The sequence below is a fragment of the Schistocerca gregaria genome, chromosome X (genome assembly GCF_023897955.1).
Source record: "Schistocerca gregaria isolate iqSchGreg1 chromosome X, iqSchGreg1.2, whole genome shotgun sequence".
Taxonomy (NCBI): Eukaryota; Metazoa; Arthropoda; class Insecta; order Orthoptera; family Acrididae; genus Schistocerca; species Schistocerca gregaria.
Genome location: NC_064931.1, coordinates 218,035,850 through 218,058,111, shown reverse-complemented (window position 1 = coordinate 218,058,111; position 22,262 = coordinate 218,035,850). Strand labels below are relative to the sequence as shown.

Sequence of the window (22,262 nt, the reverse complement as noted above, 5' to 3'; positions counted from 1 at the left end):
AGACAATTATTAATTTATACTGGTTGTCAAGTATAACCTCCACCGATACTGACTTAGAGGGACTGTCTACTTCAGTTACCCTATAAGAAAGACTACTTCTAACAGCCACAAACACGTCTCCACCAATTATATTTATACTATCCTTCCTGAACAACGTTAGGTCCTTTGCAAAAATTTAGGCTGAACTTACCTCCAGCTTTAGCAAGTTTTCAGAACCTGTAGTGATTTGTGCGTCAGCGCTTTCTATTAGCGCCTGGAGCTCAAGTGCTTTCACAGCAGAGCTACGACAATGTGCTACTATAATACTTATTGTTCCTACGTCTATCTTTATCCTCTCTTTGACCTGCACTCTTTAAAACTGAAACCGATTTTGTACGTTCACGAGATCGTATAACCTAAAAAACCGCCCAGTCCAATCCACAAAGCCCCTGCTATCCGTGTAGCTGCCTCCCGTGTGCGGTGGACCCCTGACCTATTAAGCAGCACCAGATACCCCACTACACTATGGCGCAAGTCCAAAAAGCTGCAGCCTACACACAACCGTCAGAGCCTCTGACTCAAACTCTCCACTCGGTTCTGTAGCAAAGTTCCCAATCGGCTCTGCAGACGATGCTACAAGTTGTGAGCTCTGCTTTTAGATTGGCAGTCTTCACCAATCCAGATAGCTGCCGGAAACCAGAGAGAATCTTTTCCGGTCCAAAGCGGCACACATCATTAGTACCGACATCAGCCACCACCCTATGCTCTTCATGGCATCCGAAAGGATCCATTTCGACATCTAGGATGGCTTTCCCCCCGGTATGAACACAGTGTGCACACTGAACTTCTTCCCCTCGACGTCAGCCACGTGCCTGACATTGACGCTCCCAACTACCAAGCCTCCCATCCTCTATGACTCCACAGATCTACAAGCTGAGAGGCTACTTCTGAAACAGGAAAAGCGACTAAATCTCGCTCAGGATCTTTATCGGTCATAGACAGCGCCTTAAACTTGTTAGTTAGACGAACTTGGGAAGCCTTACGATTGGCCGCTCAAAAAATCGTTCGCTGCCTTCTATCTCTTGGGACGATCTCCCATGCGCCCACGGGTGGTAGGTCAACATCATTGTGGCAGTAACTGGGCAGGTACAGTAGTGGACCGATCAGGTGACATGTGGGACTTGCTGAGCGATGTTCATTGGCAACAGTCTCAAGCTGCGTGACCAAATGTAGCACTGCCTAGTGCTGTGAGAAAAGAGTCAGTAACTCAACCTTCATCGCGCACAGCAGTCACAGTTCCTTTCCATATTAAAACCGGCGGAGCTCTACACTACACAGTTATTAAGACGCTATACTGTGTCTAGCAAGCACGCACACACACGATAAATTTAAGAATTGAACTACTAATCACACAGGTAATAAATGAAATGAAATGATCATGTGCCACTGATGGCCGGGAGGCTCCGTCCAGGTGCAAGTCTTATATAAGGTGACGCCACATTGGACGACTTGGGCGTCGATGACGATGACAGGATAATACAACACTCAGTCCCCAGGCGGAGAAAACCTCCAACACCGCCGGGAATCTAACCTGGAGCCGCTGCATGGTACGTAAGCACATAACCACTCAGATAAGCAGGTGGACAAGCACACAGGTTACTGAAAATAAATTGCTTCTGTTTCAAGCTTCGAGCTCGTAAAAAAATAATTCACAAACGAACGCCGTACTGGCCTGTGCTGCTGCAGGAATGAACGCATGCGCATTACTAGGGTCTCTATCTGACACAGCCTATTCAAACCAAAACGAACAAACGCCTGTGGTGGTACAGGTGGCGGTACTGTACACTACACAGCTATTAAAACTATCTTTGTGAATTCTTGGGTGAACACGATGTACCAATCTGTACGTTTGCTGAATTTTCGGCTGCTGCCAGGAGCATATTTTAATATTCCTGGCCACTGTGCGTTGTGCAGAGCTATGTTTGACAAACATGGAGGCACTGCAGTGCTTATTAAGCACGGTTTACAGTACAGATAAACTGACCACGGTCCTGTAGAAACGGATTTCGAAACAGTGGATGCCATAATTCTCTCGAGAATCCTTATAGTGAATATACTTTCTACGGACTGGCAGCTTGCCGCATGTGATAAATAGATCCGGAATTTGTTTTATAATGGAAATAAACGGTTGTAGCTCCGTCATAAGCTGGATTGAGAAGTATCTTTTTCCTGGTGGTGACTAGTTTCGGTCACCTGTGTCCATTTTCAAACCATCCGTATCGTAAGTGTGACAATACAGGCGATAGTTTATGTACAAAAGCTGCCCTTGCAATGATGATTAAAGCGGCACTATGGCCGAGTCAACAACAGTAAATAGACCATGTAGAACGGACATTATAGTTCTCTAGAGTTGTCTAATATCCGTCCTATGTAGTCTATTTGCTGTTGTTGAGTCGGCCATAGTGCCGCTTTGATCATCATTGCTGGGGCAGCTTTTGCTCATAGGCTACAGCCGGTATTATCACACTTTTGCGATACGGATGGTTTGAAAATGAACACAGGTGTTAGAAACTAGTCACCATCAAGAAATTAAAAAAAAGATGCTCCTCAAGGTGATTTATGACGGAGCTACAACCATTTATATCAAATATACTTTTGAATACTGAGTTCCTACTTATCAGATGTCAAATGATGAGCTTAGATCATTCCTAAGTGGAATGGACCACCCTAAGATAATTAGGGGGGATTTAAACACTCATCGTCCAAGCTAAGACAGCCTCAGTTAGGACACGCTAGGAAAAATAAGATCTGAAGTAACTGATGACGAAAACGTTATACAATTTAGTGATGGGTCACCAACCAAAATAAACGGGCCACTAGAAAGCAGGAGTGCCATGGATATATTTTGTGCCGCATTTAATCTTATTTGGAGGATTGTACAGGTCCGGACCATCTGTCTCTTGTAAAATGCTCATATGAAACTATGACTACGGCGAGCCCATTGCAGTCAAATTTCAATGTAAATATACGAAGAGCAAACTGGGTGAAGCATAAGGGGAAAGTGACAAAGTGAGAGCTCTAAACTGCTACGGTCGCAGGTTCGAATCCTGCCTCGGGCATTGTTGTGTGTGATGTCCTTAGGTTAGTTAGGTCTAAGTAGTTGTAAGTTCTAGGGGACTGATGACCTCAGATGTAAAGTCCCATAGTGCTCAGAGCCATTTTAACCATATGAGAGCTCTAGCTGTAGCAGAGGACCCTGCAAGGGACTGTGCTTGTTAAGCTGTATGTACTGAAGACGCAATGCTGACAACCATCTCCATTCATAAACCATGGATACCGCATGAAAAGAAATACCCCCTATGTGCTGAGCGAGCGAGGTGGCGCAATGGTTAATACAGTGTGCTCGCATTCGGGAGGACGATGATTCAAATACTCGTTCGCCCATCTGGATTTAGGTTTTGCGTTACTTCCCTAAATCAGTTAAGGCAAATGGCGGGATGGGTCATTTGAAAGAGCACGACCGGTTTCCCTCCTCATCCTTTCCTAATACGAACTTGTGCTCCGTCTCTGATCACCTTGTTAAATTGTAATCCTACATTTTCCCTGTGTGCTGGGACGAGGACTGCAATACAACTATCCGTGAAAGATGAAATGCTCTTAAACAAAATACGCCGCAGACTATGCAAGATAACTGTATTGAAATTGATCAAATTCAAGCAAAAGCCAAGAAGTTCTTAAAGAACAATATACCGAAACGTTGCAAAAACCCATGTGAAGACCCAAATAACCAAACTGCTGTGTCAGTTATTTAGGAAGAAACAAATCGAACACCTTATTTCCATTAGGTACATCCCTAAGGCTTTGTCAATATCCATTATCAGATGCTATCACATACCCTCTGAAGGGATAAATCACTCATGTAACACCCCTTGCAACACTTGGTCGAGTACAGTATCTCCAAAAGATATGAAAGAGCGCATATCGTCCCCATATTGAAACCAGGAAAATGCGGACCAGGGAAATGCAGAATCGAAACAAAAGTATTTCGCCTCGTCAGCCTTCTGTTGAGCGTAATTAGCATTGTCAACCATAAACTCGAATGGTGGTGTAAACGTAACCCTGCTGACATTAGTAATAGATAAACACTTAAGTTCAGATGAAAACAGGTACGTTATGAAGAGGGACATTATTCCACCAGGCTGCGTTTCAAATTATTTTATTTGAGCTACTACTTTCGGACTCTGCCCTTTCTCAAGGGCATGTATAGTAACAGTTGCTGACACTTTGTCCTTGTTTCATAAAAAAAGTCCCATGCAAATATGTGCATAGCACGGTCGTCAGCGGTCCTCATCATGTAATGCTTACTGCAAATTACACTACCTACACTTCTTCATGTAATTGACGCATGTGAATTACCTTACCTTGCAGGTACATGAACAAGTGTATATAGTGTATTTGTAGTAAACATTACAAGATGAGGGCCATTGACAACCGTGCTGTGCACAAATATGCATGACACGTGATTTTTTGATGAAAGGAGGACGATTTCTCCGCGTGACACACCTGTTACACTGAGGTGACAAACATCATAGGATAATGATATGCACATATGCAGATGTCGCGTACAGAAGGTATAAAAGGGCAACGAGTTGGCGGAACTGTGATTTCCACTCAGTTTGTTCACGTGAAAAGGTTTCCGATATGGTTATGACAGCACGACGAGAATTAACAGAATTTGAACGCGGAACTGTAGTTGGAGCAAGACGCATGGGACATTCCACTTTGAAAGCCGTTAGGAAATTCAACATTACGAGGTACACAAAGTCGAGAGTGTGCCGAGTATGCCATATTTCAGGCATTACCTCTCACCACGGACAACGCAGTGGCCGACACCGTCCCTTAAAGACCGAGAGCAACGGCCTTTGCGTAGAGTTGTCAGTGCTAACAGACACGCAACGATGCGTAAAATAACCGCACAAATCGATGTGGGACGTACGACGACCTTATCCGTTAGGACAGAGCGGCGAAATTTGGCGTTAATGGGCCATGGCAGCAGACGACCGATGCGAGTGCCTTTGCTAACAGTGTGACATCGCGTTCAGCGCCACTCTTGGGCTCGTGCCCATATCGATTGGACCCTAGACGACTGGAAAATCGTGGTCTGGTCAGATGAGTCCAGATTTCACTTGGTATGGGCAAATGGTAGGGTCCGGGTGTGGCGCAGCTCCGTGATGATGTGGGCTGCATTTACATGGACTGGTTTGGGTCCCTCTGGTCCAGCTGTACCGATCATTGACTAGAAATGGTTATGTTCGGCTGCTTGGAGGCCTTTTGCAGCGATTCGTGGTTTCATTTTTATGGATGAAAATGCGCCGTGTCACCGGGCTACAATAGTTCGCGATTGGTTTGAAGAACATTCTGGACCATTCGAGCGAATGATTTGACCACCCAGATCACCCGACATGAATCCCATTTATGGGGCAAATCGAGAGGTCGATTCGTGTACAAAATCCTGCGCTTGCAGCGTTTTCACAATTATGAACGGCTATGGAGGAAGCACGGCTCAATATTTCTGCAGGGCATTTCAAACGACTTGTTGAGTCCATGCCACGTCGAGCTGCTGCACTACACCGGGAAAAAGGAGGTCCGACACGATATTACGAGGTATCCTATGACTTTTGTTCCAAAAAATGGTTCAAATTGCTCTGAGCACTATAGGACTTAACTTCTGAGGTCATCAGTCCCCTAGAACTTAGAGCTGCTTAAACCTAACTAAACTAAGGACATCACACACATCCATGCCCGAGGCAGGATTCGAACCTGCGACATTAGCGGTCGCGCGGTTCCAGACTGTAGCGCCTAGAACTGGTTGGACACCCTGGCCGGCTATGACTTTTGTCACCTGGATGTGTTATAGAGGCACTTGAGAATTGACAGTACCAAAAACTACACTGCACAACACACTTAAACTATTACTTTTTCTAAACACCCTAACTGTCTCCCATAACAACGCATAAATTTAAATTTTGGCTCACAAGTGTCTACAACCTTTCTCTGTAATGATACAAAAGCATGGCACGCTCGACGTAATTCTTCGTCTCGTCGATGCTTTTTATTTGTTTATTTATTTATTTATTTATTTACACGTCATGCTCCATAGGACCAAATAGAGGAACAAATCTCCAAGCTCATGGATTGTGTCAGTATATGAAATTATAACGTAAAAGTAATAACAGATAAAAATAAAATGTTTTTGAACCCAAAAAAAGTCAAGCCATGCGTTTAAGTGAACGCAGCCAACAATATAACATCAGAGTCAGCTTAATTTTTCAAGGAACTCCTCGACAGAATAGAAGGAGTGACCCATGAGGAATCTCCTCAGTTTCTATTGAAAGCTTATGGATTACTGCTAAGATTTTTGAATTCTTGTCGTAGCTTACTGAAAATGGATGCAGCAGTACACTGCACACTTTTCTGCACAAGAAATAAGGAAGTCCGATCCAAATGCAAGTTGGATTTCTGCCGAGTATTAACTGAGTGAAAGCTGCTTATTCTTGGGAATAAGCTAATAATGTTAACAAGAAATGACAGTAAATAATATATATATATTAAGAGGCCAATGTCAAAATACCCAGATTAGTGAACAGGAGTCGACAAGAGGTTGGTGAATTTACACCAGTTATTGCCCGAACCGCCCGTTTCTAAGCCAGAAATAACCTCTTAGAATGAGAAGAGTTACCCCAAAATATAATACCATACGACAAAAGCGAGCCCGCATCTCGTGGTCGTGCGGTAGCGTTCTCGCTTCCCACGCCCGGGTCCCCGGGTTCGATTCCCGGCGGGGTCAGGGATTTTCTCTGCCTCGTGATGGCTGGGTGTTGTGTGATGTCCTTAGGTTAGTTAGGTTTAAGTAGTTCTAAGTTCTAGGGGACTGATGACCATAGATGTTAAGTCCCATAGTGCTCAGAGCCATTTGAACCATTTTTGACATAAGCGAATGAAAATAAGCAAAGTAGACTAATTTTCGTGTCGAACAATCACTTACTCCAGATACCGTTCGAATAGTAAAAATGGCAGCATTAAATATTTGAACAAGATCCTGAACTTGGGCTTTCGACGACAATTTACTATCTACCTGAATACCTAGCAATTGAAACTGTTCAGTTTCGCTGATCATATGCGCATTCTGTGAAATTAAATCGTCATCTATGTTATCAGCACTATACACATCCTGCCACTCTTGTTCCTCGGCGAGGTGTAAAACACACGCGAAAAAGAAGTCGGTGCTCAGTAGTTCATGTGAGGTATAGGGTGGAATAATAATGCCACATTGGCACGAAATTTCACCACAGTTACGCCGAACGCCACCGTGGACGTATTGCACGATGGAAAGGTCGCCCTCTTACCCACCTCTGACCCCTTTCTTTCACGCCTCGGCGATGGGGATTAGAATCGCGACGCCCAGAGTTGACATCACGTTTTTTTTTTTTTTTTTTTTTTTTAACGGGTGTTCGAGGAAAACATTTCAGACATTCAGACACACCGCTGCTCAGAATGGAAACAAAAAGGCTTTGCGGGGTGGCTTAACGGACGTCATTGAAACCACCCTTCGCCTTGGGGCGTAGATTTCCATACATTTCGCGGTCGAAAACGACAGTTCGCAGTGAGGAACAGGACGACGTTCTTGACAACCTTTGACACTGCTGCCATCCCCACTCGATTCAATAGTACTGTAAGGGCATCGTGGAACTGCAACCCATTTTATGTGATCTCACCCCTTTGGAGTGTAGTGCGACCGCAAATTTGTTTTGATATACAGGCTGGAACCTCAAGGGACCGTTCAAAGACATTCGACGAAATTTCAATGTGATCAGAAGCTGCAAAGAGTGTGTATACTTTTTACAGCATCCTGTTCCGCGCCGTCCTGTGGCTTGATCATGGAGTTGTTCGACACTGATACCTACATGTGTGAACAAAACGGGAAAGGGCCCCTCTAAGACCACTTATTTCGGCAACACAGTCGGTGTCAACCGCCCACCTTTGTTGAGCACCTTTAAAAACGCATCTGCACAGACAGAACCCATGATGAAAGTCGTAAGCAGCTGCTGTCAGGTTGCATTGCTGCTCTTGCACCTGCTAGTAGGCCATCCGGAATCGGAGGAGTGTCGAAGGGGTTGCCTATCTGGAAGCGCCTAGGACTTCACCGCAGGTTGTGCACTTTCAGGTACAATTTTAAAGTGTTCAACAAAGATGGGTGGTTGGCACTAAGAGTGTTGCCAAACAGGGGTTTGTTAGAAGAACCGTTTGCTGTTTTATGCACGTATGTGTTAGTATCGCAGTTGTGTTTGAATTTCATAGAATGATTTCGAAAGTCCCTAGTTGTCCACCCTATACGACTGAGGAAAACAAAAATTGTGGTCGCACTCCACTCCAAAGGAGTGACATCACGTTCAATGGAGTTGCTGGCCCACAATACCTGGGGGATGCCGGCAGTGTCAAAGCTTGTGCAGAACGTCGTCCTGCTGATAACCACATTGCGAACTGTAGTTTTCGACCGCAAAATGTGTGGGAATGAAAGCCCCAAGGGAAGGGGTGGTCTCATTGTCGTCTTTCATGCCACCCCCTGAGGCCTTTACATGTCGGTTCTGTGTGGCCGTGTGTTGAAATGTTTTCCTGTGCCCCCCATAAGAAAACCGAGTGATTCATCGCAATTCTGACCTCCACCGCAGAGGCGTCAAAAGAAGGGGTTAAATGTGAGTAAGAGGGAATGTTACGACCTTTCCATCGTATGACACGTCCACGGTGGCGTTGGACATAATTGTGGTGAAATTTTGTGTCAATGTGACATGATTAACCAACCTTACACCTCACGTGAACTTCTGTGCTCAGGCCTTTTTTTCGCATTTGTCGACACGTTGCTGTTTAAAGCGTCGTCGAACCCAAAGGTGACGTAGGGTGCTACGCTTTTGCACCATTACAGAGGAAGATTGTAGGCACCTTTGAGCCAAATTTCAAACTTATTCGTCTGAATGGGAGACAACTACGGGGTTTAGAAAAAGTGATCCTCTAATTGTGTTGCGCAATGTAGTACGGCAAATAAATAAATAAATAAATAAAACATAGCCTGGTGGAACAATGCTCTTCTTCAGATTTACTGAGGCCGTGGGGACGACGTAGAAGATAATGAAAATAGGTTCCTTACAGCAGTATTTGTGGACCCTGAGATTGCTTATGATGATGTTTGCCTCGAGCTACTGGTAGGTAAGTTTCAGCAAATGAACATGCCAGATATCTCTGCAGGAAATATGAGCCTTTTAAACGATATGGAAGGTGGTCCTTCATGTGAGACTGTTGATACTAGGAAAACTAGTAAGAGTTTTTGGAACACTGTTCTAGGAAAAACAGAAATTTATCTAATATTGTAAATTATTTCAATAAACACATTCGCGATCGCATTTAAGTTGTTTGTTTTTATTGTTAGACGATCGCTTTCGACTTTGTAAGAAATCATCTTCAGATCTCACGTTCTATGAAGAGGAATAAAAACATAATGCTTCAGTTACAATCTAAATGGACTCTAAGATAAATTAATGTCGCAGAAAAGCACACCTCTTATATCCATGGTGACCGCAGGAGTCGTTGGCGTGGAGCAGATCCATCTGTGCAGGCGTGGAGAACACTGCTACATATGGTTTTTTTCCTTTATTGTGATTCCCATTCCCCATCAGGGGCGGGCTGCCAGCACCATAAGCCCTGCTCCTCAGCAAAGAGACATAAATCGACAGGAAGACATTTAAAAACAATATAAAGCAGATAATATGGCGGAATATAGGAACAAAGAAGGCGCAACAGAAAGACATACAAAGCGGTGACTGTAAATCGGAAATAAAAATCTAGAAATGTATGTTACACCAAAAAAAAAAAAAAACCGCACTCTACATTAAAAGGCACCAGGAAAAGTACAGCTGGAGCATAAAAGTCTGTAGAACGAGTAAAGTAGCCTCATGACGGGCAGCTTATCAAGGAACTGTCATGGACGACAAACAGGTTGAGCACACAGTTAAAACCTACATCACTAGATGACACTGTAGAACGGCACCAATTCACAACACTAATGTAGCAAACTGATACCGAATAAAAACCTGGGAGGATCTGCGTGGGAGGGGGGGACAAGGGAAATGGGAAGAGGGGGAAGGAGGCGAGGAGGAGAGGTTGGGGGCGTGCCGAAGGAGGGCTGGGAAGGGAAGGGACGGGAGAGGAAAACAGTTGCAGAGAGGGTGCAGGGGCTCAGGGAGGAAAGGAGGAAAATCCGCTCTGGAAGAAGGAGGGATGAGGAAAAAGGGGGCCCTGGGGAGAGGGGAGGGGGGGGACGAGGCCAGGTTATAGTTGGAAGGAAGGGTATATGTCACAGAGAAGTTCAAGATCTGGGAGGGGGAGGCGCTGGAAGTTGCCCTGATGATGGAGATAGAGGGTGTGGAGGTGAAGAAAGGAAGGGATACAGAGACGGAGGCGCAGCAACGGGTGGGGGGTGGAGAGGAAGGAGGGGGGGGGGGGGATCAAGCCTGCGGACAGTGTATAGGATGAGGAGATGTTGAAGGAAAAGGAGGAGCTGGGAGAAGGGGATGAGTTCATACAGGAGCCGTGTGGGGGAGCTCTATACGTCTCAACTGTTGGTAGTTAAGTTGCGGAAGCCCCATCCATTGTCTCTCGTATTAATTGATTGGTAGCCAATGGCCATGAGACTTGATTACATTGTATGCAGAGCATGTATGATTATTAGGAGTTTGGTCCTTGAGAAAACAACAAAGACTGTTTTGATGTTATAAATAGAGACATGCGTTATAAAAGGCGTCAAAATAGAGAAATAGTCACTACCCAATGACAGGACTCATTTCAGCGTCTGGCTGCCCTCTGCAGAGCCTTCTGGTAAACCTAAACGTGGCAAAGACGGCCGGTAGGACGCCAAATTGGTAACCAAGGAGCCGATGTACGTTCTACCATTAGTCAAAGATATTATGAATTCCTACTCGCAAGAAAGAAGCCAGTTAGTAACTATGGAAACAATGTGGAATCGATAAGTACCGTCATTTACCAACAGATGTACGTAACCATCCGTAAGTGTGCAATACACTTACGTAATTCGTATTTTACGTAAATTAGCTGCTTCTTCTGTTCTTACGTTTGCCCAGGTGTAGCTGTTCTTTGTTTAAATGGCCGAGTCTCTGCTTACAAGCGAATTATAGACCTAAATCGTGGATTACGAGACATACACCCCTCTTTACCAGAGAAAGATACATGTATATATCAAAAGTACACTTAACGCCACACAACTTACGTCATTCTGTTCTCTAACGCATACAGTCTGATACAACATTTTAATTTTTCGCTGGGACACAAGTTTGGCATGCGGTGTCTCAAAATAACATCTTTTGAAAATACGCCAAATGGTAACTGCATATGAGATTGTTCATTTTTCTTGCATTGCTTTCTTGTATGAGCTTTCCTAAGCATGTTGTATCTGATGATTATTTCTCTAAACGCGCCATAAATAAAGTATTTCCATGGAATTACTACATGCTTATCTATAATTTCTATTACATTAATCAAAACGGCCACGAAAATACCATCCTTAACATGATCCTGTTAATTGAAGTTCACACCTGTTCGACAACACTCATTTTATTGTACTTTAATCACAAGCCGAAATTATCTCTAAGAGCTCAATCACACTCGATCTACAGCCGCATTCATGCACAACAATTTTGGAATAGAGTTTGCCACAACTGGTAATTTCCTTACAGTCGTCTATAAATCAAAATCATCCCCTGATTAATTAAATAATTTCAGTTTCACAAATTAACACCTTCTATTACTGAACAAGTACCACGCCCACACTCTTCATCCTCTCTTCACGAAGGTTCAGGTGGGACTGACTCACTTATGCACCAAATCAAATGGCTGGTGCCACGAAACACCCTTCTAAGACAATGGACATTCCTCATCAACAACGTTAACTCGCTGGTCAAAGATGCGTAAGGGTTGATTGGATCTGGCTTGGACAGGATCGACCTCTATACCCTTACATTCCCTCACTAAACGTTTCCAAAACCCGCAAGAATTAAAAATTTGTGAAAATGTAAGGAAAGTTTCCCAGTCTAATTAAAAGAAGGAGAAAAAATAGAATTGACGAAAATGTGCTCCAAACATCCCAGAAATATCTAATCACAGATTGCAATGGCTCCCTCATTTTCACATTGTCATTAATAGTCTCAGTGTCAAGATATTAAAAGAGCACATACATCGCTTTCATGCATCCCTACCAATTTATAATTCTTACAAAGTTTGTCTAGGCATGATATAAACTGCTTAAATAAAATCATGATTTTTACAATCTCTTGGAATATTGCCATTTGATTTGCTGCAAGAAAATAGCATATTAGGCACATATAAAAAGCAGACATCAACAAAGTTAGCAAAGCATACGAAAGGTTCATACTAACAGTGAAGTATTTTCGTTTGTATGCAAAGACATTAATCTGTTGCTTTTTAAGCAGGCTTATTTAGTGTAACAGATGAAAATTAAGAAAACTTTAAAGACAAAATTTGAGAAGATTAATTTTTTTGAAAACTTAGTATTGCTGGATGACAATACGAAAAAGTAACACCAATGGTATCGTCCATTCGGTAGCGTCTCTTTTCACTGAAAACCTTACGCACAGGGAGACAATACGGGGTTGTATAGGGACTGTGCACTTGCAGTTGATCCAGGTCGCCGGCCGCTCTGCGCTGCGAGGCATCCGTAATGCTGGCTATAAATCCTTCCTTTGCACTTCTCGCCTCCGGGGTTGCCCGAGGCTCAGAATGCTGTCGTAGCCGATTGCCGCGCTGTGCTTGGCTGTCTCGACTGCCACGGCCCAGTGCTGCACCCTCTGGCCTTTGACTCTCCCCATTTAATAAAAGCAGCGTTACAGGCTTGCCGTCAGCTTCTGCTATCAGATACGTCAGGCTAAACACAAACCGACACGCATATAGGACGTGTGGAGTGACAGACAGTCTGCGCGATGAGTACTTTCCCCGCATGCCACGCGGGTTCTGCGCATACTGAGATGCGTACATATTTGTTGTTCGCGCCGGTTGGCGACGCGCTTCGCTGTCTAAATCATAGCGCTCACTCTGTAATCTTTCTCAAACGATTCTACAGAAACTATTTGGTAAAAGTATTTGGTTTTTATGGTTACTTGTAGCGTTGTATGTCAGCTCCGTGGTGAAGTGCTCATCATCTCACTAATGATCATACTTACTGTGATATACACATTTTAATAATACACTCCGCAAAATACGAAAAGCTTGCATTGAAAAAAAAAAAGGGGGAGTCGCTATGATTTTGCGTTTGGTGCATATTACACCACACGTTGCCGTAAATAAAATTTAGCTAACATATTGAATTTCTGTTTATACTTGGGAGAAGGTCTGTAAATGTCTCCGATCTCGAGAAAACGGATCGTATATAGCGCGTTCACTCCCCATCGCACGCCCCGAGAATGAAATATTCAGAACATCCCTTATGTCTCGTAAACTACTCGAGACATAGAAACGATACAGTAGCAAATGATAGTACACAAGGAGGACAGTTTTTTTTACCAAATCATTAACAGAATGAACTTTCTTATCTGTGGTGATATATCAGAAGTTATAGTTTTATTTTATTTTATTTTATTTATCTTTTTCACTCCAGTGACCATAAGCAGCGGGTGATGCTGTAGTATACAGAGAAGTTGCAGTATTAGAAAACTGCAGCGAAATGCAGGAAGATCTGCAGCGATAGGCACTTGGTGAAGGGAGTGGCAACTGACCCTTAACATAGACAAATGTAATGTATTGCGAATACATAGAAAGAAGTATCCTTTATTGTATGATTATATGATAGCGGAACAAAAACTGGTAGCAGTTACTTCTGTAAAATATCTGGGAGTATTCGTACGGAAGAATTTGAAGTGGAATGATCATATAAAACTAATTGTTGGTAAGGCGGGTGCCACGTTGAGATTCATTGGGAGAGTCCTTAGAAAATGTAGTCCATAAACGAAGGAGGTGGCTTACAAAACAATGGTTCAACCTATACTTGAGTATTGGTCATCAGTGTAGGATCCGTACCAGGTCGGGTTGACAGAGGAGACAGAGAAGATCCAAAGGAGAGCGGCGCGTTTCGTCACAGGGTTATTTGGTAAGCGTGATAGCGTTACGGAGATGTTTAGCAAACTCAAGTGGCAGACTCTGCAAGAGGTATCGAGAGGGTGCGTTTCTGGATGAGGTATCGAATATATTGCTTCCCCCTACTTACACCTCCCGAGGAGATGACGAATGTAAAATTAGAGAGATTCGAGCGCACACGGAGGCTTTCCGGCAGTCGTTCTTCCCGCGGACTATACGCGACTGGAACAGGAAAGGGAGGTAATGACAGTAGCACGTAAAGTGCCCTCCGCCACACACCGTTGGGTGGCTTGCGGTGTATAGATGTAGATGCAGATGTAGAATTTTTTAAGAGTCATCGGCAGCTAGTGAAAAGAGAATTTCCTAGTTGAAAATAACCGTTAAACCTCTTCTCTTATGTTACTGCAAACCCAGACAATGAGGTTTTTCATAAGCTGTTGATTATTCTGGTCGCCAATTACTTGTTTAATGAGACACTTTTTTCAGAATTCTGTCGCAGTAGCTGCTACAAGGTGAATTTGTGCAAATGGCGTCGTGTTTGGCAAAAGAAGTACAATTAAATCTCATAAAAAGAGAAATGTAGCCGTTACTCGTATGAGGTAATGCTTCTTCGAATGAAAAAAAGGTTAACAATTCACACAAATAAATCGCCAATTCTGTTGCATTTTTGGTTGAATCCCCCTAACCCATCGTATTTTTAACACTGAATGATTGGAATGGATACTCACCAAAGGATTTTATTCCTGTTCTTCATATGAGCAATATTAAAATAAAGACGAGCGTACGCTTCAGGTGGAGAGACGCGCACATGCCAAACGCTGGTTACTCACCTATGGCTTGCCAAACTGACAAAATGTGATTCGCGATTAAAATAGTTGTCATTCAGAAAAGAAAACAACTGATCCATCGCGCATGGCGAGGGTCAGTGTACTGTCAGCAGCTGAGAATAACGCGCGCCAGGCGTGCCTTGTGCAGGGAAGAATTCACGTCGTTCGAAAAGAAGATTTTCGTGAATGTAGACCTGCCTTTGTGAGCAATACATTTCAGCAAGTTAAATATATCATATCATCATATTCTTTCAGGATACTCATACTTTCGGAATAATACCGACTGCATTCTTCATTTGTGTAACCTTTGTGTAATTAGGCCGGCCGGAGTGGCCTAGCGGTTCTAGGCGCTACAGTCTGGAACCACTCGACCGCTACGGTGGCAGGTTCGAATCCTGCCTCGGGCATGGATGTGTGTGATGTCCTTAGGTGAGTTAGGTTTAAGCAGTTCTAAGTTCTAGGGAACTGATGACCTCAGAAGTTAAGTCCCATAGTGCTCAGAGCCATTTGAGCAATTTTTTTGTGTAATTAGTTTATCCATACCTGTACCGTGTACATAACCATTGAAATAATTTTTCTGTACACTAGGCCTCAATTGAAACATTGTCATTCAGGGAGGGTTTCTAACTTACAGTGAAAATTTGATGTCTGCATGCATGTAGCACAAAGTCTTTTATTACATCCATATCCTAGTAATCACAGTGAAGCTGCTATAATTCACATCTTGGACGCTTTTTAGCAGGAGCACAATAGGGCCAGATCTGTGGAAATACCCACATTTAGAATTTTTGTAACAGATTGTATAGAAATGTCAACATAGGCAGGGCCGTTGCTAGACATTTTGCCATCCTGTGCGAGAATCGAAAAATGACGCCCCGTCATTTTTACTACCAGCAGTCTCCCTGATATTCCCCCCTCCCTCCCCCCCCCCCTCCCCATCCAGCAGCAGCAACATCCAGAGGCTCAACAATGCAAGACCTGATTTTCTCGAGAAAGTTCTCAATTTTCATGCTTTATCTTCAATTTCTTTAAAACTGGTTGAGCAGAACAAATGCCCTCGGTTTCCTATTTTTTTCCTTTAAAGTTTTGAAATTTCCCAAAATAATTGAAACAAGAACAATGTGAGCAACATTTTAAACAACTCAACTGAATATACTAGTGAAACGAAATTTGGTATCAGTTACTTATTTTACTTAATTATAAGAAAATGAACTAATAAAGGTGTGGAACTATTTTATGGTGTGAATGAATTGTTCCTTGAATTTAGAAATGTTATACTGATGGGAAGTATGCTGAAGCATCAAACTAGGTCATTTGGGTAATCGCGGTGTTATTTCGTTTCTGTTTTAATTGAAATAATTGTAGAATGAGAAATAAATCTCATCTTTTTTCAAAGTCCACTTTCGTCAAAGTAAGCAAAGACTTATTAAGTAACTGCTCCGTACGCTTATGAAAGTAATTCCGTTTTTCAACTTTACCTCTTTTTCATTTTTTCCCCTCATTTGCTCAATTTTTTTGCTGTTTGATTTGAAATTAATTTTTTCCGCCCTCTGCCGCCCCTAATATTTTGCTGCTTTAAGAGACCGCTTAGTCTTGCATATTGTTAGAAACAGCCGTGCAGGTAGACAACCTTGTTTCACTGTATACTATTTAAAATTTCCCACCTCACATCTTGATTACATGATTTTATGATACGTATTACTTCCCATTTCACTACCCCCATGATGAGTCCTCTGTTCCTTCTTGCGATTTGACGACATTGTGGAGCAGAAGATATAGTCCTAGTGGATAATGGCTCGCCAGTGATTGAACTGTGCATTGTTTAGACAAAAGAGAAGCAATAACAAAATAAAACAGCAAAACTATATTTTACATATAGAACTAAAAATATAATGTACCAATGAAAAAAGATCGTGAGCTTGAATGGCGCAAAACGATACACTACTCAATGACAATAAAGTTCAGTACTAAGACAATATTTTTCGAACGACCAACACTACCACTCCCGATATGCGTGATGCCGAAGGGATCGTATGGGAGGACTGCTTTCCCTCCCCCCCTCCCCCCCCTCCCCCTCTCCCCCACCCCCAACCCTTTCCTCTCCCACGGTGCTACCGTGTCGCGCCGTGCGAGAAACTGTGCCACAACCACAACGCAAAGAGAGCTGATAGCATATTGATTTGGGGGAGGGGACCAAACAGCGAGGTCATCGGTCCTATCAGATTACTGAAGGATGGAGGAAGAAGTCGGCCGTGCCCTTTCAAAGGAACCGTCCCAGCATTTGCCTGGAGTGATTTATGGAAATGACAGAAAATATAAATCAGGTTAGCCGGACGCGGATTTAAAACGTCGTCCTCCCGAATGCGAGTCCAGTGTGCTAACCACTGCACCACCTCGCTCGGTCTGATAGCCTATCTCAGTCTGGATGTTCGTTTGAGTAAATGTAAAAAATTCTAGTAAACACATAAACTTTCCGAGATTTTTGATAATAATGTTTTTATATATCACATATATACCGGGTGATCAAAAAGTCAGTATAAATTTGAAAACTGAATAAATCACAGAATAATGTAGATAGAGAGGTACAAATTAACACACGTGCTTGGAATGACATGAGGTTTTATTAGAACCGAAAAAATACAACCGTTCAAAAAATGTCCGACAGATGGCGCTTCATGTGATCAGAATAGCAATAATTAGCATAACAAAGTAAGACAAAGCAAAGATGATGTTCTTTACAGGAAATGCTCAATATGTCCACTATCATTCCTGAACAATAGCTGTAGTCGAGGAATAATGTTGTGAACAGCACTGTAAAGCATGTCCGGAGTTATGGTGAGGCATTGGCGTCGGATGTTGTCTTTCAGCATCCCTAGAGATGTCGGTCTATCACGAAACATTGGCGACTTCAGGTAACTCCAAAGCCAATAATCGCACGGACTGAGGTCTGGGGACCTGGGAGGCCAAGCATGACGAAAGTGGCGGCTGAGAACACGATCATCACCAAACGACGCGCGCAAGAGATCTTTCACGCTTCTAGCAATATGGTTTTTTTTGTTCTAATAAAACCCCATGTCATTCCAAGCATGTGTGTCAATTTTTACCTCTCTGTCTACATTATTCCGTGGTTTATTAAGTTTTCAAATTTATACTGACTTTTTCATCACTCGGTATATAGAAACATATATAGCCTATGCCTGTCTGAATTTTCATTAGACTACCGTGTAGATGTGAATCGTTCAAATACTTCTCGAGAGTTTTCGTAACAACGACTTGTCGTTATATAAACTAAGTAACATACCATAGTATTGTTAAGTGTGAAGGATGGTCTAGAACAACAATCAGAAAATATTATAAATTCAAAAACGCCTACGTGTGCGATACTACGCTACGTTCCGCTTCATCGTAAGTGTGCCACACATTTCTGGAGCCGGCTTTTGCGGTATCAGCCACAGATAAGCTGTAATTGTTGCCCTCCGGAATTTGTGTGTACTTGTAATGAGGAGGGCGAGGGGTGGTCGCGACTAGAAGAGGCCGTCAGCCGTCAGCCGGCACCGGTAGTGCTGCCGGTGGCCGGTGGTGACGCGGCGGTATTTTTGGTGGGGACTGGCCGTTCTATTTATTGATCGCACACGGCGCGCGCTGTGCTGTGCCGTGCCGAGTCCAGTCCGGCTCACTCGCAGCCGGCGACTCGCCGTGGCGTCCGTCCGCACCGCACAACTCGCTCCGCTCTCTGCCCTGTAAGTAGCTCTCACACGCGTGCCACAACACGCCGCGCAGCTAACACGCCCTATCCTCAGTACTCTAGTAGTCGCAGTCTATACGTACAGTAGTTGACACGCTTTTGTTTGGGAACAGTTCTCGCACTTAGAGCACGTAGCAATGAGAGCAGGTTTAAGGCGTACGTTTATTTTCCTGTGGAACGCCTTAACGTGCATTTCGTGAACTGTAAAAGCATTACCCTTCTGACGAGCTTATTTTGTAGGTCAAGGTCAGGGTCAGCGAGAGAGTGGTCATGCGCACGGCGCCTGAAAGAACCGTCACACTGCTGTATGCATAGCTGCACACTGCCTCGCGCATTTTTCCGTCAAATCTTTTCTCTGTATGACTTTCCTACGTTACTCGTAGCCAGAAGATGTTTGCTACCGTATTCATCGTACGAAAATGCCAGCTTTCATTCACTGCGACCAGTGAGATTAACGCAAAGTATGTAGGGAAAATTCTGTCTGCTGTGTTACTTCGATGCATTTTATTTCCCAATATCATTGGAAATGCAGCTCCATCTTCAGGACTTCAGATGAATATTTTTGTCGTATAAATGCGCTTCTGTGACATATTATAGTGAATTTAAATAGATGAATGGCAAAAGTTGCGGTTTAACGTACTACTTCCGAGAGCATAAGTAACGTATCGCACCTCTGCAACAGCAGTGACACAATTCAAAAATGCAATACTTGAGAAAAATCGACCTTAACAATTCTAAGAAACTTACATTGAAATAATATAAGCGTCCTTTAGATTTTAAGTAAGTAATTTTGGCAGTAAGTTACATTATAACCTATACAACAGTAATGTGGGCGTGTAGTTCTGTACTCATCGAATGTGAGGTGTTACCAGATAATTATTAATTAATTCTTTCAGTTGTGTCACTTTCCTTGGTTTCCTAAAAGCTTTTACGTTTTTGTTATGATCCCTTGTGTAATACGTTTGCCACTTTTCTACCCCAAATAATATTTTTCTTTTACTTGCAGTTAAATAATACGACATTCGAACCCCTATCAGGCAAAATTTGTCTTCAAGTTACAATAAAAATTGAAAAAAAAGTTGAAATTGTTGTATTAGAAAAATACAAAATACAGAATTGTAATTTATGAAACTTAATAGAGTTTAACATCTGTTCGTACAATCTAAGGAACACAATTTACGAAACCATAGACTCATGAATGGGGTTGTATAATGCAGAAATACTTTTCGCCGAGAAAAGGGATTCAATATGAATTTCCTTGGTAGAAGAAATTTCTATTTCTTTTCTCGTTCGCTACAACGCACGAAATTTTGTAATATTTACGACAGCTGTAATTGTCGAAACAGGGTCTGTTCCTCCAGACATTGTAATGTAACATACAGACACTGCATAAATGCAGACATTGCAATAATCAATGATACTGCAGAAACACAGACATTGTAATAATCAGTGATATTAAAAATTACATTCAACTTACCTTACACACGAGAAGTTCCACAACTCACAACACACGACGTTCCCCATGAATGACCCATGCACAACTGCCAGTAGCAAAGCTCAAGTGAAACTGTTCTTGCCCTGTCGAATCATGGAGTATAGCCTGAAACAAAACTGACACAACTGCCCTGAAGTGCAGAAACTGTGTGATAGAGACGTGACATTTTTCGTGCACGTGGGGACACTTCATATGTATTTTTCAGTGACAAGAGCTAAAAATTGCCGTTTTTTTATTTGTGTCACTTTTCTTGTCGAGGTGCGATTTAAGATCTCTTTTTCAATTTTTTGTACACCGTATCTATGAAAGGTGTTGTTTCACCGTGTATGACTTTGCAATGTAATTTTTTCTATGCTATATACTATGCAGATTCACCTAACAGTATTTTATGCATGTGTTGTGTAATTAACATGAGGAAGAATTTGGAATCATATGCAGGGAAAACGCGTCAAAAAGTGGGGTGTCACAGACGGAATGACCTGTATTCAGGGATTTGGCAGGAACGACCATCCCAAGCAAGAAAGGATGGTAAATATGGGCTCTTAAAATGCTTGCCTTAAGAGCCATAAGCACTTGTTTATCTACGCTACTGTGAAACACATCTACTGAGAAAGTGTTCATAGCTCCTAAGGTATGCGTGTTAGAGCGCATGTTTACTAAACTTTTTGCTTCGAATAATCGTTCCTGTCACATACCTGAATATTGATCATTCCTCCTGGGACAACCTGTACGTATACGATCAGTGTAAAACATTTCTTGTGTCTGCATGTTGGAACGTCATTTTTACGCGATTCTCGATTTAACTTAACTATAACTCCAACAGATACTACTATCCATAGTGTTGGAGATTCTTCAGCAAATAACTAAAGCCTTGAAGATGTAGCTGTGGTTAGAAATGTACATTGACTGATACAATGAGGTGACAAAAGTCATGGGATACCTCCTAACATCGTGTCGGAGCTCCTTTCGCCCGGTGTAGTGCGGCACTTCAACATAGTATGGACTCAGGTCGTTGAAATTCGCCTCCAAATATGTTGAGTCATGCTTCCTCTGTAGCCGTCCATATTTGCGAAAGTGCTGCGGATGCAAGATTTTGTCCACGAACTGACTTCTCGATTATGTCCCGAAAAATGTTCGATTGGATTCAAGTCGTACGATCCAGGTAGCCAAATCCTTCGCTCGAATTGTCCACAATGTTCTTCAAACCAATCGTAAACAATGGTGGCCCGGTGACGTAGCGCATTGTCGTCCATAAAAATCCCATCGTTGTTTGGGAACACGAAGTTCCAGGTAGCCGAACATAACCATTTCCAGTCAACAGTCGATTCAGCTGGACTAGAAGACCCAGTTCATTCCATGTAAACAGAACCCACACCACTATGGAACCATCATCAGCTTGCATAGCGCCTCGTTGAAACCTTGGACCCATAGCTTCGTGCGTTCTGCGCCACACTCGAACCTTACCATCAGCTCTTACCAGCTGAACTCTGGACTCATCTGACCAGGCCACAGTTTTACAGTTGTCTAGCGTCTATCCGATATAGTCACGAACCCAGCAGAGGCACTGCAGGCGATATCGTGCTGTTACCAAAGGCAGTCGCTTCGGTCGTCTGCTGTCATAGCCTATTAACTCCAAATTTAGGGTAATCCACTAAATTACAGGCCCATATCGTTAACGTCGATATACAGCAGGATTTTTGAACATATATTGTGTTCAAAAAATATGAATTACCTCGAAGAAAACTGTCTATTGACACACAGTCTACATGGGTTTAGAAAACATCGTTCCTTTGAAACACAACTAACGCTTTATTCAAATGAAGTGTTGAGTGCTATTGACAAGGGATTTCAGATCGAGTATGTATTTCTGGATTTCCGGAAGGCTTTTGACACTGTACCACACAAGCGGCTTGGAGTGAAATTGCGTGCTTATGGAATATCGTCTCAGGTATGTGACTGGATTTGTGATTTCCTGTCAGAGGTCAAAGTTCGTAGTAACTGACGG

At 42.9% G+C, this 22,262-nt stretch overlaps 1 protein-coding gene across 2 annotated transcripts in view; it reads left to right on the top strand.

Moving 5' to 3' along the window:
* The window catches only part of LOC126297484 (uncharacterized), a 338,377-nt gene that overhangs the window by 92,665 nt on the left and 223,450 nt on the right, over positions 1 to 22,262 (top strand). Inside the window, exon 1 of one of the 2 annotated variants that reach the window (XM_049988364.1) lies at positions 18,664 to 18,757. The exons of the other annotated variant lie outside the window; for it this stretch is intronic. The gene's annotated coding sequence lies outside the window, so the exon portion shown is untranslated. Of the gene's footprint in view, positions 1 to 18,663; positions 18,758 to 22,262 lie in introns of those variants that run through there. 2 annotated transcript variants of the gene reach the window in all.